Raw genomic sequence first — 19,079 nt, 5'->3', positions numbered from 1 at the left:
ACAGTTACCACCCGATCACCTCACATACACCAGCCTCTTTGAAACCTCACCCCCACACATCAGCTATGCACACGCATTGAAGCACTGTCACACCACTGTGACTGGTGGAGCTCTTTTGATAAGGACCTGGGTGGTAGGGACACAGGAGGATGGGACACAGCTCTGTTCACTCCATGGTAGTACAGTGAGATGGCTTCACATTAATTGTTCATTTGTCAAAGCCTCAGCCTCAACCTTGGCTGGGTAGGGAGGCTCTGAGGTCAAGGGACGGAGCCGAGTTCAGAGTCAGGAAGCTTGGCCTCAAAGCTTCCCACGGCTGTGCAACATTCCTCCCTCTGTCCACTTTGAGGATATGGAATGGCTTTGAATTCTGGAAGGGTGACTGGTCACATATGGAGGACGGTTGAAAGACCATAGCTTGGGGACAGTGCTGGCTGTCCATCTATGCTGAGTGTTCATTCACGTCAACTGCTGAAGACTCATGTGGTCTAAGGTCCCCTCGGTGATGCCTGTGGGTGCCTTCCCAGCTTGAAAAGTCTATGCAGGGTGTGGATGCAGGAAACACCATAGTGTCTCCTCTAGAACCCAAGATAAGAGGGGTCTGTGAGATCATGGGGATGCCAAGGGCAACTAATCACCTCAAGGAAGTTGGAAAAGGATCCCCATGGTGCATGTGGTCTTTTGAAGTGGGTTTATGTATTGCTGAGGTCATAGTCTTTGATATGGGAAGACCCAGATTCAAGTCCTAACGGCTTCATTTTCTGGCTGTGGCATCTAGGGTACTAGATTTAATCTGGCTGGACCTTGGTTTACTCATCTGTGAAATGGGCATGGTCCATCATCATCCTGAGGATGAGATTCCTGTGTTAGCAGTTGCTGTCTGTCAGTGTGAAGTGTGAATGGGCACTGATCTAGAGTGACTCACCCTATTGCCAAGGAATCAGCCTTTCCTGATGATTCCGAACACTGACTTTGCTTTTCCTGAGGGAGCCTGAGGGAGCCTGAGGGAGCCTGAGGGAGCCTGAGGGAGCCTGAGGAAACTGAGGGAGTCTGAGGGAGCCTGAGGGAGCCTGAGGGAGCCTGAGGGAGCCTGAGGGAGCCATTGGGCCTAGGTTCATGCAATGCACCCAATGTCCCATTTGCATGCTCAGTGGCCCAGCCTGGTCTCCCTTGCCTCTTTCCCTGGGATCCAGATGATCCCTCTACCCCCATTTCTTTTGTCCAGTCTCATTTGTCAGAACATTCTACCGCTGGAATGATGGTTGCCCTCTCCCTGTACTCTTCTCCAATGGAAGAGGGTAATGAAGCTCAGACAATTCATGCTGGTTTTGAGGAAGAGACTGAGGTCAAGTTTACCAGTGGGAACACTGTGGGCAAATTACTGCTTGAGAGCAGCAGGCTGAGGGCATACTGCCATTGGTCCAGTGGCAGGGCAGGCTTGAGACCACAGAAGAAGGAGAGGGACGGAGATTCAGGTCTATCCTCTCTGTTTCTCCTGCCCTGGTCTCCTGGCATGTCCCCAGACACACTGTGACATCTCCTCTCCTGGGATTTTACCAAACCCTTCCCTTTCCAGGAATGCTCAGGTCTGTCTTCTTAGTCAGAGCAAACTCCTAATTATACCTCAAAGCCCAGCACAATGACCACTCTAAGATCTCTAACCAGCCCTGTCTACATTTCACTCAATTCTGAAAATGCTTGCTCCCAGTGTTCACTGCCTTTTCTGGATTTACTGGGGATCCCACATCTGCCGGCCCTACCCTTCTCTAGTCTGGTTGAGAGCCTCCCAAAGGCCATAGTCACCATAGTTGCCCAGGGGCAGGTGACATGCCCTTTGTGAGCCTCTCTTTCACATCTGCAAAGAAGGGCTGTTGATGGGGTCCACTTCTAGGGCAGCGGTGAGTTGAAAACATGTGGTCTTCATGTGATTGGACAACTGGTCTCGCCCCAGATGATGGTTCAAACATCTTCCGTTCTACCCTCCACCTTCAGCTTCTGATTCCCTCTCCCTCCTTCTCTTGGGAGCAGGTGTGCAGTTCTGGGTCTGGGAGCCAACATTCTTTTTAAGCATGTCAAACATGTTCTGCAGCCACCCCGTGGTCTCCGGTTCCCCTTTGGAGTTGAGGGAGGGCTCCCTCAAGGCTTGTTATTGTCTCAGCATCTTGCTCTCTCCTGCTGGGTCAGAGCAGGAGGCCTGGTCCACTGCTGTGGGCTGGAAGAAGATGAGACGGCCTCTGTGATGTCTTAGCCTCTTGAACCTGTACTCTGCAAAAGCAGTTGTCACTGACCTGAACCAGACTCCCCACCTGGCTGGCCTTTCAAGTCTGTGATTATACAGCTCTCCTGGGTTGGGCTGGCCTGTGCTGGAACCATGAGGTGGGGGTAGGAGGGCCGCTGAGACCTTCCGTTTCCTATCAGGTCCAGCCTGTGTGATTGGGTTCCTGTGACCCACTAGGCTGCTCCCTTCTCCTGTCTCTTGACATCCCTATGAATGAAAACAGTTAAGACCTGTGAAAAGCAGTAAAGAGGCTTATACATCCATCTGTTAAATCACTCCCTGGTTCTTCAGTTTTCTCATTCATTCATTCACACCTCATTAATTCACTAATTTCACCCCTCATTCATTCCCTCCCTCCCTCACACCATCCATTCATCATTCATTCATCCATCTATTTATCTATCCCCTCGTTCAGTCATTCACATGTTACTTTCTCCTCTCCTAACCTGGTCTCCACCAGGTGGAATTCAGTCCCCTTAGACTACACAGTTCCCTTCTGTCTCATCTCCTGCAAGTCTAGATTTAAATGGTGCTACCTCGGCATCCTTTTCTGACCCTTGTTGAGCCATGGCCCTTGCACATTCCCAGCATTGTGTTTGCCTTCCTTTTCTTGTGTACCATGTATTACCCTTTATTTTAAAGAGTCTCACTGTGTAGTTCTGGCTAACATGGAGCTCACCCAGTAGACCAGGCTGGCCTTGAACTCACAGAAAGACACCTGCCACTGCTTCCTAAGTGCTGGAATTAAAAGCGTGTTCCATGCCAGGCCATGTGTCAACCATGCCATAAGGGAGCCCCACCCCCATGTTCAAAGCTATTAAGGCCATTAAAGGGGACCTGAGACCACAGGGGCACTGCAGAACTATACAATGTCTGTGTCTCCCAGTCTGTAAAATGCACACCCTACCAGGACGCTCCTGGAGGCTGTACAGGGAGCTCTGCATGCCGGCACTGCAGGTCACATACTTGCCATGGATTCTTGGGGTGGAGCCTCCCTGGGGACTCTCAGCACCCCCTTCTCCCCTGTCCAGCCATGCCTTTCCCTCCCAGCAACTCTCCCTGTAGTCCTCTTACAGTGTCTTTAGAGGTTCCTTTAAAATTCCACCTCTACCTCATCCTACCACCCAGAACATGGTAGGAGAATAATTAATTGAAGCAGTGATGATCTGGTGCCCTCCAAATCGAATGGTGCTACATTGACCTGTGTGTTACATGAGAAGACATGGCTCCTGCACATTTCTAATGGCTCTTGCCGAGAACCAGAGGCTAGGGTACCTTAAGGGGTTCAGGAAGAGCCCTGCCAGTTCCTGCAGTAGCTTCCAGACATGAATGTTCACTCCCCCATTCAGCATGCTGTAAGAGGCCTCACCTTTGTATTAGGATTCAAGGACACAATAGGGAATGGCACAGATGTGACCCTGGTACATTAAGGCCATCCACAGATTGCAGCAGTGTGAGGAATCTGAGCTCTATGGAGTTGGGAGCCTATTGGGTTGGCTCTTCTAGTTGGCCTTCCCTGAGAGCCCCTAGCACTGCTCCAAGTAGGGTCTGCATTGGGCACACTTTGTACCTTTGATTGGTGGCAGCATTATCTTGGTCTCTCTCTCTCTTTTTTTTTTTTTTTTTTTTTTTTTTTTTACTCTCTGGTCTTCCAGTTGCCCTGTGGTAGGGGCTGCAGAGTTGAGAGAAGCTGTATGTGAATCTGTGTCTTGTCATGGAGAACCTGTATAACCTCTGTCTCCAGAGGAGGGTCAAGTCTGAGAGAGACCTGAGTCTTACAGGCCAGGGTGCCTCTGAGCCACCTACTTGGCTGGAGAGCATATGGGGGCGGGGCAATAAACCAGATGGAGAGAGAGATAAATTCCCATGATGAGAATCAGGGAGCAGTTCTGAGTCCTTGGGTTGGAAACAAAATGTCTTTAGGGACAATTTAAATTCTAGGTTTTACTCTCAAAGCCAGAAGCTCCTAGCCTAGCTACAGCTTTACTGATTGTCTCTGAGCAGCAAACAAAGCTTGTAGTGTGGTGTTGTGCTGGACCTAAGGGCTGTATTTGGATGTAGATAAGCCAGGGTAACAGGACACTTGGCTTGTGCACTCTGTGCTCCAGGGAATGAGTTACTTCTGGGATTTTATTTAATCTTCTCTAGAATCCCGTGAGAAGGCCAGGCACTCAGGCAGTAAAATGGAGTTGCACTAAAGATATGGTTGAGGAAAACAACAAAAGGGACAAACATCTGAGACTGGCAATTGTGAGTCCAGGGAAGGAGATGACGCCACCAGAATATGGTAGGAATGGGTGTATGTCTAGAAACAGGAAGGACCAATGTGAAGCCCAGCAGAGCGAGGGTTGCCAAAAAGAATGTTGCCAACCTGTGTCCAAGTCCCTGGGGTAGGTAGACAGCTTTGGATGTGGACAGTCACTCTTCTCCTGACCTTTGACTCTTGCCAGGATCCATTGGCTAAGCCCGGTTGGATTTGTGACAGGACAAGGGAGCCTGAAGATGGCTCTCTCCAGCTCTCTCCTGAGCCACAGTTAATAGTGGAGGACTCTTGGAAGTAGAAAGTGTCCCCTCAGTCCCTTCAAGTCCTGATGAAATATATCCATTATCTGAAGGGCTGGACTTCGAGGGTCCAGAAAAAAAGGAAAATGCTAGCCTTTTGTTAAAAACTATTAAGAATTTGAAGGCAGAAATAAAGACTGATTGTCACACACCCTTGAAGCTGGCTGGTTCCCAAGACACAGATGAGGAGACCAAGGGATAGAGCTGAGCATCAAGTACCTCACCAAAGGCTCTTACACATGGGCTCAGCTCTGCTCTTTACTGACAGACAAAACAGACTTCACACAGCTAACAGTGGCAGAAGCAGGCCCACCAGGTGAGGCCAGCTTCAGCTATGCCCCATGCTGGAGTTTGTCTCAAGTGTTGATCCTGTATTATGCTTCCCAAGCATTGAGTCTCACTCACGCTGAAATGGGTAAGGGCATTTGACGCTATCTGTCCCCTTTCTTAGTTGATCTGAGCTTGACAGCAAGAGCTCTGGATTGGAAGGCACTGAGGAAAGCCAGGCCATGGAGACCTGCCAAAAATGGTGGCTCCTGTCAGTGTATCCCAAGACCATCCATCAGAGTGACCCCTCAGCCACACTCTCACATGCTCCATTGAGCGCTTGCCATGTGTTGGAAGAGGCCCGCCACAATTACTCTGCCATTAAGTCAGTCTAGCAATCTAGCGTACAGACCAGCAAACAGGCTAAGAGGGAAACAGTGGCTGAAACACCTTGGTGGCACCGGCAATCTCCCAGGCTTCTCAGACCATTGAGCAGCATAGCCGTGGGACACGCTCCTGTTCTTAGAACTCCCTGACACATAAAGAGACATCCCGAGCAGCAATCACCAGCCAAGCCACTTACTGGCTCCTGGTCCTCAGAAATGATTAGTTAATGGGTTGCTAAGTGCTGGAGGTAATTTGTTGTACAGAAGGTAATAAATTCACTCCACTACCTGTGTTTCCTGGAGTTGCTTCCAAAAATACTGGTGAGCCTTGAGTCTTTGTTTTAGGGACAATTTTCAGGCAAATCAAGACTTTTGTCATTGGCCCAGACTAAACCCCAGCCCCATCACATGGGTGAAGAGCCAGGCTAGTTTTGTGTCTGTCCCTCCAGGTGTTGGTGCCTTGTTAGTCCCTTGGTTAGGAGGATGAGGTTCTGGTTCCTAAGAGTCTCAGGATTCAGCCAGAGCCTCCTCACTTGGGACTCTCCCTCTCAGCCTTCATTGTGGCTTCATCTGCCAGAACTTTTCTGCTTAGACCGAGACAGTAATTTCCTTAGTGCGCGTGGGTAATGTCTACCTTTGTATCCACCTCACAGAAACATGGATCTGGCAGCTCTTGTCTGCTTGGATCCAATTGGTGACATGAGAGGTGTGACAGATGATTCTTATCCATTTCCAGAGCCCTCTGGGTACCTGCCAGACAAGTGTGACTTAGAATTAAGTTCTTATCTTCCTTTGACAACCCAGGCAGCCAATCAAGCCAGGAGTGGGAAGAGAGCTGAGGGAACTGGGGGTGAGGGGCACCCTCTGAGAACTTCAAGTTCAACCCCCCCTTCTTTTGCCAAGAATGATTGACTCCCTGGCTGTCTTCCCAGCAGGTGTTCAGTAAACGCACATCAAAGGGCCAGACTGGAAAAATGCCAGTTTTACATTTTACACAGAATCACAAGTCCTAGGCTCTTATAACAGGCTCACTCTAAACACACACTGCTCTCTCCTCTGCCTCTGGCCTGGTGACCCCAACCTCCCAGCTCTGTATCACAGTTGACATTCGTTCACCACCCCCCAACCCCCACATTGGGCTAGAAATCTTGGCCCGTTTCTGATTATGCTAATTAGCTAGGCTTTTTTTGTTGTTGTTGTTGTTTAAAGGAAACAATTATTACCGTCAGTTTGACAGTTTCTAATATCATTAGCACTCACAGCTGCCAGTACCATGGTGCTATTAGTCACCTGAATTGCTCCAGAAAGACAATTACTGTCTTCAGGCTGTGTCCCAGCACTTTGCTGTCTGGGGACAAGAGGTGACAGGGATGGGGCCTTAGCAATCTCTGCAATGAACAGGGGGTCACCGAGGTTGCAGCCACTGGCTCTGGCTGCTACAGTTGGAGTGGGCAGCCACAGAAGAAAGTAATAGATGTGACTATCACCTTGGGAGTCAGAAAGCCATGGTGGCTGCCAGGAGACATGTAATCTCAGAGCAGGTCATGGCACTCCCCTTTGGCCCCAAGTAGAATAGGTGCTAGACCAAGGCTGGCCACCATGTCGGTGGGCCTTCCCACAATCTTGTTTCCTACAATCCTGAAGCCTGAAGTATAGCATAGTAGAATCCATCTTTCTCTCCTCCTTTGGGTTCCTGGGGTCTTGAGACTAAATATCTCCACAATTATAGGCTGTTTCTGTCCTGTTGGGATGTAAGCGCCCCTGCCCACTGCACCTCCATGTCTGACTTTTCTCTGAGATAAGGTAGCCCAGGCTGGCCTAGAACTTATGATCGTCCCACCTCTGCCTCCTGAATGCTGAGATTACAGGCATGTACAACCATGGCCGGCAAAATATCTTAATTCTTGATACATATATTTCTCACTTTTCACACTGCCACCAACTAGTTATGCCTGTGACATTAATAGCTCACAGAGAGAGTTCATGCACCTACAACTATCAGGAATACCCTCTATTTGAGGGGATGGGAGGGGCTGTCCTCAATTACCTACTGAGTTGGGGTACACATGGAGCAGGATGTGGGAGATGCCCCTGGGAAGGCTGCCTTCCCCTTCATAGAGCCAAGCACAAGGAGCTAATTGCTACCATTTGAAGGGCAGCCATGCAGGGAGGTAGGGGTCTGGCCCTGTGTCTCTGGATCCCATCTCAGTTACAGCTGCAATGTGTTGAGAACCAGTTCCCTATGCTGAGGACTCTTCTGAAAATATTCAGCTTGCATTGTCCCCTGATACCTGTAGAGTCCCCCTGAGGTGGAATCACTATTCTGGTTTGGAGGTGATGAGACCAACGTGTGGAAATCTTGGGTCCCTTTCTCAAGTTTGTGGGTAGCAGCCCTGGGCCTCCAGCTTCTGGAGACTCCATGAGCTCTCCCCTCACCCACTCCACTGTCATCTGATCTATAAGCTGGGTCCAGTACAATGGCCCAGCAGTAAAGAGATTGCTGTGTGAATGTGAATAAGGATCAGAGTCTTGATCCATGACACCCATGGATCAAGGAAATGGTAGGTGGGTGTGGCAAAGACCAGTGATCTTCACAGCAAGCCAGCCAGTTAGACTGTGAATCAGCAAGCTCTTGGTTCACATGAGAGATGCTGTTTTGTAAAGTGTATAAGGTGGAGAGAAATCAGGAGGGCAGCCATTGTCAGTCTCTAGCCTCCATCCACATGCACAGGCAACTGCACACACACATGCCACTCCATCAGGGTGGTACCCAGGCTAGGATGCCTGGCAGGTATGAAGTGTGAACATCTGAGAACATAGGAGCACCTGACACCCTCCCCAGCTTGGGATATTCAGCATCTAGTACCCTCCTTCAGACCCTCATGGGCAGAATGACTAGGCTGAGCCAGGAAGGTGTCTCCATGCAGGGTCCCTGTTCTGACCTATCATGGGGTCATCTGCCCACTGTTGGTAAGCTCTCCTGGGGTCTGCAGCCAGTGTGGCTTCTTCCTTGCTAGTTCCCAGTGCTCACAGTCACACAGAGCCTCAGTGACATACAGTGGATGACTTCCCACATCATCTAGATGGCCATCACTGTCTGGAGCTCTCCTATGAGGCTTCATGTTAAACCCACTAGTGCTGAGGACCAAGGAGACCCAGGAGGTAAATCTCTCTCTCTTTCTTAGCTGAGAAGTTTAGTCACTTGTTCCTCCATTGCACAGAAGAGAGGGCCAGAGCCAGGATCTTAGGGGAGTCTGGCTGATTCTGAAGCAATTACCCAGAAAAAAATATGGCAGTTTCTAGTGGCCCTCAGCAAGCACAGGGAAAGGTTACTTCATTAAACCTTCTTAATAATAGCCCATCTTGTGAACAAGAAAACAGGTCCAGAAGAAATGAATCCAGTTCCAGAAGCCACGGAACCCCGAGTGGAGGAGCACACCCTGCTCCTGCTGCACCATGTCTCTGTCACCTGTACTTCCTGTCCCAAATGAAGTCAGGGTGGGGGTGGGGGATAAGTCTGCTCAAACGTACTGCAATGGCTCTCTCTGTAGCCCCAAGGGCCTCACCCACCTCCCTCAGTCCACATGTCAGCCCACACTGGCAAGAGACCTCAGAGAAAAACGGGGCAGGCAGGGGAGGAGAGAATTGGAGATGACAGCCCGTGGCCGCAGGCCTGTGGGCAGCAGGGACTGGAAGTGGGTTGGCATCCAGGGCAGCGATGACCCACTTTGGGGCTTGTTCTCTGTCTGCGTCTTCCTCAGGCCCCGCCCACTTCTCACATGGACCTGGTGAGGGGCTTGTATGCCCCATCCCCCTCTCACAAAGCCGCTGGGGACAGTGGCAGTCCTGTCTCTGCCTCTGCTAGTGGTGAAGCACGTGCTTGGTCTCCTCAGCTGTGCCAGGGAGACCTGCCTGAGAGATTCTAACATGCCTATCTGAGCAGGGACAAGGAGTCTCTCTGCCAGCCACCGGAGATGGCTAGGAGCCAAGGACAAACCAGTGCTTTTTGCTTTTTGTTTGTTTGTTTGTTTTTGTTTTGTTTTGTTGACGTTTTTGTTTTGCTTTAACACTCAGAAGGACATACCTCTGAGACAATGATGGCACAGATGCCATTGGTTAGATACTTGCTATGTACCAGAACCTGGCATTGTTTGCAAAGTTCTCTTGCAATGGCTAGAGGTATTGGGGTTACGTTCAACTTCCCCATAAAATATGAGGCAGAGAACTCAGGGGACTTGTCCAAAGTCACACAATGGGTCTGATGGGCTCTAATCTAGAATTTCTGCTCCCAGGATTCTTGTTTCTTGCTTTGTCTTAGAGAGAGCTCAATGGGATGAACTAATGGCCCTTGCCCTAAAGAAACTGGTTAGAGATGAGGGATTCTGGGGAGGGGGGAGATCTGAACCAATAGCAGGTCAGCCAGGATTGTTGTTGTTGTTAGGTTTTCAGTGAGAGCCTTATTTTAAGAAGGAAGCCACATTCTGAAGGTGGAAGGTGAATTCTAGGGGGAGGAATCTTTAGTAGTGGGGCTAGGTGTCTTTCTGTCTCTGTTGGAGGTGGTGGTGATATATTTTCTAGGCTGAGGACAGAATGGCAGACATCCTGGAACCCAAGAGAATAGTTGTGTCCTGGAGACCCCACTAACCTTGAAAATGCTCTCGACTCAGTCCCCCAGGTGGCCTCAGATGACAGCCAGACTGTGCCACATGCTTAGGGAGGAAGTAGGAGACATCCTCACAGCTGTCTGTGAGGCCGTCCTTGGGGCCAGGGTTTCTGGTCACGGTGTCCCTACATTGATCTCCTAGGAGCTGGGTGACACCTGCAGTCTGCTGTAGTCTGCCTCTCCGATGCTTTGCTGGACTAGCTTCAGTTGCCTAAGGAGGAAATGAGCTCCTCCAATACTGCTTCTCCTCGACAAGCCCTCTCTACCCATCCTGCTCAAGTCCTGAATGTCTGCCGGGTCCCCCACCCTGCCTCCTCCCCCTTCCAGCCTCCCCCTCCCCCACCCCTCCACGGCAGCACCAGCACTGCTCTTCTCCCCCATCCCCATCCCCAACCCTTCCACCCCATCGCCTTTCTGCACTCCAGCAGGGTTCTGTGTGCCTCTGCCCTTTCCCCAGGAGAGTGGGGCTCAGCAGCTGTGGCCACCTGCTGGGAGCATAGCTCCAGCTTCATCACATCAGTGTCTGGACACCTCCATGTGATGTCATGGCTCCCTGCTCACATCAAGAGACTCATGTCTCCTTGCTGGTCTGTATGCTTGTACTCCACAGGTCAAGAGGCTTGTATAAAGCGTAGTGTCTGGGTAAAGGGACATTTCACGAGATGTCTTCTGTGAGTTGCTGGATAGTTTGAAATAAGCTCAAGCCTGTGCTGGGCCCTCAGGACCATCCTGGCACACTATCATTGCGGGAGGGAGGGCTCTGAAATGGAAGATGGAAAGGGATAGGCAACTTAGTGACTAAAGCTTAAATAGAATGTGGAGACATGGCAGACAGTGGTCCTGGTGACAACCCTCAGTCACAGCCACACGCACACGCACACGCACGCACACGCACACGCACATGCACATGCACACGCACACATACACACTCATGAAGACACACACAGAGGGGGAAGGCACTGGAAGCCCTTTGTCTAAGAAGCCAAAGGGAGAGGCTGGAGAAAGAGCTGCCCAAGATCAAGCCATGAGGCCCCTGGTGCACTGGCAAAGTTGCAGGCCTCCTTTTCAGACTGGACAAGCTTGTGGAAGCCCTAAACCTAAAAAATCAATGATGAGCCGGGCAGTGGTGGCACATGTCTTTAATCCCAGCACTTGGGAGGCAGAAGCAGGCAGATTTCTGAGTTCCAGGCCAGCCTGGTCTACAGAGTGAGTTCCGGGACAGCCAGGGCTACACAGAGAAACCCTGTCTCGAAAAACAAAACAAAACAAAACAAAAACAAAAACAAACAAACAAAAAGAAGTAAATGATGACTGTCTCCTAGCATCTGCTCCTGAGCTTCCAGCTGCTGTCACCCCTGGCTGTCACCCCTGAGTACTTGTACTATCCCTAGGCCCCTTCAGAAGCCTGGCTCTCAGGTTCACTATAAAACAGTTGAATTCGTTACCTGAGCAGGGGATGACAACACCTTCCATGTGAAGGCCAAGGCAATGGAAAGATTTCATGGCCAGAATGAGCCCAAATGCTGTACAAGAAAACCAGTGTGTATGCACATAGCAAACAAGTATGTGGCATGTGTGCATGCATGCCTATGCATGTGTATACACACATTTAACATATATGAACTTGCTGACTCTCAACCTTATTCCACATCCCAGATTCCTCTACAGGCAGGGTACAAGGTGAGTTCTCTCACACTGTTTCCTCCCGGCAGCCCTCCACAATCATTTTCCAAGACACAAGCCAGACAATGCCACAGTGTCCTTCTGGCCCAGGCACAGAGCCTGTTTCTAGCAAAGCATTGTCTCTACTGGGACCCAAGAGGTTCCAAGCTGTCTCTCTCCCCATGACTACTTCAGGGACTTTCATCCTAATTCTTGGGGGAATCCAGGCCATGTCCACAACCACTGAGGTGAGCCCCTGGGCATCTGTTCAGAGTTCCCCACTTGGCAGATAGGAAAACTGAGGCTGGGGAGATTCTATTTTTTCCCAAGCTGTCTAGTCAGAGAAGAGCTCTTGAGGTAGAATCCTGTCTCTGACTAAGTCCATTACTGGGTGTCCTCAGTCTACCTTCAGGTGATCCACACAGCACCAGGCCATGGTGGACACATTCCTTTCTGCCATTCATTCATGTCCTCACAGCAGTTCCCTTGAATTTAGCTATGGCACCCGTGGGGTGGTTCCTTCTAGTTGGGCTGAGTCTCCAGGCTGAGGTCCTGCCTCTAGAGAGCCCAGGCTTGCTATAGGTACTGGTAAGGCCCTGCCCCCACCTTCTGTGATAAGGGCAGTCAGGGAGGGCACCCCGCAGGGCCAGCAGCTAGAGTTAGAGGTAAGGTGGTGCTTCAGGTACACTGTACAGGATACCTGGGGGCTAGATAAGTCCTGGCTCCAGGGCAATGGCTCTCCCTGTGTTTCATGGGGCTGAGCCAACCCTCACTAATAGGGTGTATGTATGCATGTGCGAGGAGCCCTTGCTAGTTCTGCTGGAGCATGTATAGGTTCTGAGTCAGGGAAATGGAAGGGAAGGAAGTTGAGACTGCTGACTCCAATCCTCCCTGCAGTCAGCATCAGCAGACCCCAGCTGTTGCTAGGCAACTGTTTATCCTCAGGCTGGATCCCACCCTTCAGGCCACCACATTTTCCTCTTTTCCTTTTCATCCTACCAAGAGCCCTGTGAAATCTGCATCTGACAGACAACATGCTGTCCCCTCACAGACAGAAACCATCATTTATGCATGGAGCCACTGGCCATTCTGTGCCTGATGTACACACATACACACACACACACACACACACACACACACACTCTCACACACATACACACACTCACATACACACTTCATATACACACTTCACACACACACTTTACTTCAGGGAGGGCATACTGACATCAAACAATTCCTACTGGAGGGGAACCGTGCTCAAAGAGGTGAAGGGCCTCGCCTGCAACCACACAGCAATGTGGGCTCTGCTCCCCTGTTACCATAGTAATGTCTCCCTGGGCTTAGGAATTAAGGGTCCGAACAAGTTTTCCCGGGAGTCTGTCATTCTGATACTATGGAGCGAGGATGTGTTCACTCACAGCTCTAGTGATCTTGGGCAAGTCCCTGCTTATCACAGGGACTCTGATTCTCACTGTGTCTGACTTAGGGGACAGCTTAGTAAAGGACAAGCCAGCTGCTGCAGCCTCCCTCAGCTCATCCTCTGCTGGAACCCTCAGCAATAAGCAGCTGTTGCTTAGCAACAGAAGTAGGAGGTAGGGGGTCTGCAGAATCCTGGGATCTGTATAAACCTCCTGCCTGAATTCCACATCTCAGGTATGAACTTTGGAAACACTGTGCCAACCACAGATCTAAAACCCAATGCCAGGTAATGGAGTGGGTTGTGCCTGGCCTTGCTAATGTGCTGAAAGGCCCAGTCTGGCTTCTTACTATTGGTTTCTGGGTGGAGCAGGGCACTGTGTCATCCTGCCAGGCTTAGGAACTGTGAGTTTGGGAGGATACTAGGTCAAAAGGTACCTGAGAGTCTTGACCTTGGGACCCCTTCCTCCAACTCAGAAACAAAGGAAATGGTTCAGTCAGAAGTTCACTCTCTATTCCCAGATGTGAGTTCTCAAACAAGACTAGCTCCTGACATGAAATCTGGGTTTTGGGTGGAAATGAAGCACTTCGTATGTATCTGCTTAAGTACTCACTACGACCCTAGGGAAAAAGAAACTGAGACCCAGAGAGGTTAGGTGACCTGCCCAGCATTATATAGAATGAATGAGATAGAGTTAATATCTGAAACTAGGTCCATGTGACTTCAGACCCTGAACTTACAATGCCTTTCCTGGATTCCTCTCCCAGGTTCCTACTTAGGAAATATAGTCTCTCTCTCTCTCTCTCTCTCTCTCTCTCTCTCTCTCTCTCTCTCTCTCTCTCTGTGTGTGTGTGTGTGTCCTTACATGTGCATGTGTATGTATGTGCATTCATGTATGCATGGGTGTGCAAGCATGTGTGTATAAGCACACCTGATGCAAGACATAGAAAGCCAGCGGCTTTATGCCTAGGACAGAAGTTTGACAGCAGTAGTTTTAGCTGTGAGGAACAGCAAGGTGTTAAATGTGGAGCCCTTGTTATATCAGGAGGAAGAAGGAAAACATGGTGATTACACAGTAGGAAGGGATCAGGCTGATGAGGTTACCCAGGGCACTTTGCCCTGGCCACTATGATCTGTTTCAGGATATTAGGGGAGGGCTCCTTGATGTCCTATCTCCTTCCTCAGGAGGTGCTGTGGGTTCTAAAATGCCTGGGTCACAGCCAAGGGCTGTGGCGTGCATCCTGTCCCCAGGTGGAGCTGTCTTGCAGTCAGTTTGCAGCAATCCTCATGGGGTCTGCCCTTGCAGCCCTCTTGGGTCTGATAAGCAGACAGGATGGAGCAATGGCTGCCAAGGGGAAGAGAATCTGATGAGGAGGAAGAGAAGACTACAGGAAGAGGAGGAGAGGAGGGGGGACAGGGAAGGATGTGAACTGCTGACTAGGATAGGAGGGAGGCAGAGGAAGTGGCAAGAAGGATGAGTGCTAGGGACACATGAGAACAGAGCAGCAGGAGGGAGAAGAGAGAGTACCACACACCCCATGAGCCACAGGATGACTAAACAGGAGCTGGGGCAGTAATTGCTCCACCTCCCCACTCTGCCACACAGATAGTATCTCATAATGCAGACCTGGCCCCAGCCAAAAGCCATTGACACCAAATCTCTCAGGTAAGAGCCAGAGGCTGCTTTGAAAAAGATACCCCAGGGGTTGCCAAGAAATAGCATATATACCAAAGATGTAGGGTTCAGAGCAGCCCCAATCCAGCTCCACCAGCCTCAGTGTCCTGACTGGCAAAGTGGGCACAAATATAGCTGAAAAACTGACTGGAGAGCGGGGGGTGGGGGTGGGGGTGGGGAGGTTGACTGCTCAGTCTATAAAGAGTTTGTGGGGCAGCATGAGCCCAGAGCTGGATCCCCAGAATCTGTGGGAAAGTGAAGTGAGTATGGTAGTGTTCACTAGCCATCCAACAATGGCAGGTGCAAACAGGTGGATCCCAGGTCCTAGTGAGAGTCCTGTATCAAAGACTAGGTGAAAGCAGGAGGTGGTGGCGCATGCCTTTTATCCCAGCACTCAGGAGGCAGAGGCAGGTGGATCTCTGTGAGTTGAAGGTCAGCCTGTGGAAAAATCTTGTCTCAAAAAAAAGAAAGAAAGAAAGAAAGAAAGAAAGAAAGAAAGAAAGAAAGAAAGAAAAGAAAAGAAAAGAAAAGAAAAGAAAAGAAAAGAAAAGAAAAGAAAGACTAGGTGAAAAGCAATAGAAAAACACACGGAAGGTTGACCTGTGGTTTCTATATGCATACATGACATACATGCATGTGTGTGCTCACACAACACAGGAACATGCACAGTCACAGGTGCACTCACAAAAGTGACCATGGAGTTTGCATGTGACCATGTGCTTGGGGTCTGGGACATTGTTCAGCAGAGAAAAAGAGAGAAGTTTAAGGTCCAGCCCAGTGAGCCAGGTGGCCTCAGGCACAGCCAGATACAGGCATGGGTGAGCATGGTTTTGTGTGGGTGTGTGTTTGTGTGTTTGACAAAGACGATGAATGGAAGATCCTTTTGCCTGGCCAATAGCTCAGTGCATCTTAAACCCAACATGCAAATCTTTTCACTCTGTCCCCCATGTCCCCGCTCCAAAATCCAGAGGTAAGTTTAGCAATGGAGAGAATGGCTCTGGAGAGAAGGGACTCAACAAAGGATTTTAGGAGGTAGATAAGTGTGAGATGCCTGTCCCATGTGCTGCATCCCTTCTTCGACTCTTCTGGTGGCCCTCGGGAGCAGTGGGCCATAGTGGCAAAGTGGGAGTGAGCACATCCCACGGAGGCTGGGGAGGGGGCTGGCCAAGGCACCAGCTCGCTTGCTCCGCTTGCAGTAATCAAGGCTCAATCAGTGCTCATCAATGCATTCTTGAAATAGACCCAACTGGATGGGGGAAGCGAGCAGCGCCTCGGTTTGTATAGCAGCAATCAGAGGAAGGCAATTTTAGATCCTCGAGAACAGCAGCTTTGCCCACACACGCAGGGATTCAGCAGAGCAGCAGTGATGCTCCGAAGCCCACTGCAATCTCGGAGGGTAAAAATGCCCCACTGGGGCTGCAGCTGCCCCGGCCAGGAGTGGGTATGGGAACATGGGTCCAGCTGCACTAGGGCGGAGTCCAGGTTCTCCTTCTGCATATTGGTGGAGGTCCTACTGTGTGCTGGGAGCATGGACAGCTGCTTTGTTTGTGTAAAGTGGGTTCCCATTTGCAGAGGAGATCACGGAGATGGAAGAAGTGGCTGTCTGGTCAAAGGTCATTTAGCTAGGGCAGCATCCTAGGGTATCCTGTTTGATACCCATAGTGGAGCCCTTTAGTCTCTAGGAGATAATGGTCTCAGCTAGCACAAAGCACCATGCTAACAGGACACCAGGCCTTGCAAAACTCTGAGGCCCAAGAACAACTGTTTCCAGCTGGCAGATGAGGCAAAGTGAGACCTCAAGAGGTGGAGGGATTTCCACCCATGGCTCATGATGGTACCCAGCGCTGACCAGAAGACTGAGATCTGCTCAGCTGCTCCTATCTCCAACCCATCATCTCAGATGCTCCACTTCCAGAGCACCAAGAAATCACACGTTCAAACCACACCCAGGAGCTGCATATCCCCCTTGAGGTTGACCCCATCCTCCTCCCCACTCACCCTCTGCTTCTGGTTCTAGCTGCCATCTTACCTGGGCCCCCTCCAGTAGCTGGAAGGTTTCATTCAGACATAAACAAGAGCCTATGAGATGACTCAAATGATAAAGGCATTTGCCACCAGGTCTGAAGACTTGAGTTTGATCCTCAGAACTGATATGGTGGAAAGAAAGAACCAGCTCCTGCCAGTTGCCCTCCGACCTCCACATACACACATTTGGGCACACATGTACCCCTTCCACAACATACACATGTAAATGCAAATAAAGAAAAAGAAATACATAAACACATACATACATACATACATACATGCCACAAACAGACAGCAGAACTTGTACCTTTTCTGTTCAACCTTTCCATGGTTCCCGGCTCTCTCATTTTACATTGACACTAGCCTGCCAGGCCATCCCCATCTACTCACCACCTCTCAGTTTGGCATGTACCAAACTAAGCACCTTGTTTTGGCTTCTTGCAATCCTGGGAATAGTACATATACAAGCATACAAGTTTCTACCACAGGGCCTTTGCACGTGTTGCTCTTTCTTCCAGTAATGCTATTCCCCACAAGGTCATGATGTTCTCTCTCTCTCTCTCTCTCTCTCTCTCTCTCTCTCTCTCTCTTTCTCTCTCTGTCTCTGTCTGTCTGTCTTTCCCCTCCCCTTTCAAGGAGACCACGCACATACACACACACTTTGATCCCTGCCATGCTCTATGGCCACCTTCCACCTTTCATGTAGCTCACTTGCTCTGGCCCTCTCTTTACTTGACTTCATGGGATGCTCACAGTCCTGTCTCTGCCTACCAGAATGAAGCTGTGTGATACAGAGAGCACAAAACTGGCATTTTCTGGATGTAGGTAGTGGCTAGATGAAGGACCAGAGATGGAGGAGAACAGAATAGGTAGGGGGAGAGGCTGCAGGGGTTGAATTTGCCTGAGAAATGAGAAAGAGAACAGGATTGCAAGGCAGTTGGTGGTGCAAGCCCCACCACTCAGTTTCTCTATCTATTCACTGGGTTAGTGACCCCATGCCCTCAGTGGGTAAGGGGGCGGGAGAATGTTGGCTTTGTATGTAGCTGAAAAGGAAAGCCATCAAGACTGGGCTAGCCATTGATGAAGGATTCTTCTCTCTCCTCCAATAGCTGTGAGAAGCCACAATCTAGAAATAGCTACAATGCCCATAAATGCTGTGACCAGAGGAAGGATCCTGCCTGTGACACAAAGGACAGGTCCTGCTTGGTTGCTGGCATCTTGGGGCAGAGCTGAATTCCTGGGCTGATGAGTTTGGCGAGGGTGGGCAGCCACCCTCCTGGCTCTCTCTGCTTCCTCTCCCCATCTCTTCCAATCACATTCTCTCCCCCTCAGAACGTGCGTTTGTAACCAACTTTTCAGTGGCCTGGGAAGGATTTTTAAAAATAGCGTCATTGATTTCGTGTTTTGGAATAAAAAAAGCAATAGACGCGTTTTGTTTAGGGAAAAAAAAATAATTAGATGGTACAGAAAAGAAAAATAAAAAAAGAGAGGGAAATTGGCCTAAATCTTCTCCCCAGAAACTTTCGGCATCTCTATTTGGTATTGTGCCCCACCCCCAATCTGAGTCCTGTCTCTGTGGCTCTCCTGTGAACTTCCGTGTCCAGATGGGATGGGGGTCTGACTCCACAGCAGATAGATCAGGGCTGGCCAGCAGGTGTGAAGCCAGGATAGTGTGGTGCAGTGTGAACAGACCCACAGGTGGGTCAGATACCTGCACTTAGCTCTTTTGTGTAGTCAAAAAGATTGAATCAGACAAGTGAAGCCATTTGCTCAAGGTCACAGCCAAGGGAGAGGGTGTCTGCTGTCAGGTTAGGGGTGAAGCAGGGGAGGATGAATTATACTTATTTATTTATTCATTTATTTTTGTCAATGGTAGCCTTTCTGTTCCTTCAGCTGGGAACCTAGATAAGACCTTGGAACAATTCCCATCCCCCACCCCAAGTCTCCTGTTCAGGCCCCTGTTCCAGGTCCTACCTCAATGGCCTGAGGTTAGCAGCAGTGCCTCCTGGTAGCCTCTTTTGTTGCCACCTGCTGATCTAAGGCCAAAATAAGGGATGGGAGGGGTCTCCCCATTCCTACCCTTCCATCTGGCAATGTACTCCTTGACTGTCAACCCATGTCCTCCTGTAGGCCTATGGGTGGCT

This window comes from Arvicanthis niloticus, chromosome 9, assembly GCF_011762505.2.
Source record: "Arvicanthis niloticus isolate mArvNil1 chromosome 9, mArvNil1.pat.X, whole genome shotgun sequence".
In the NCBI taxonomy this organism is placed as follows: domain Eukaryota; kingdom Metazoa; phylum Chordata; class Mammalia; order Rodentia; family Muridae; genus Arvicanthis; species Arvicanthis niloticus.
Note: the sequence above shows the minus strand (reverse complement) of the source record.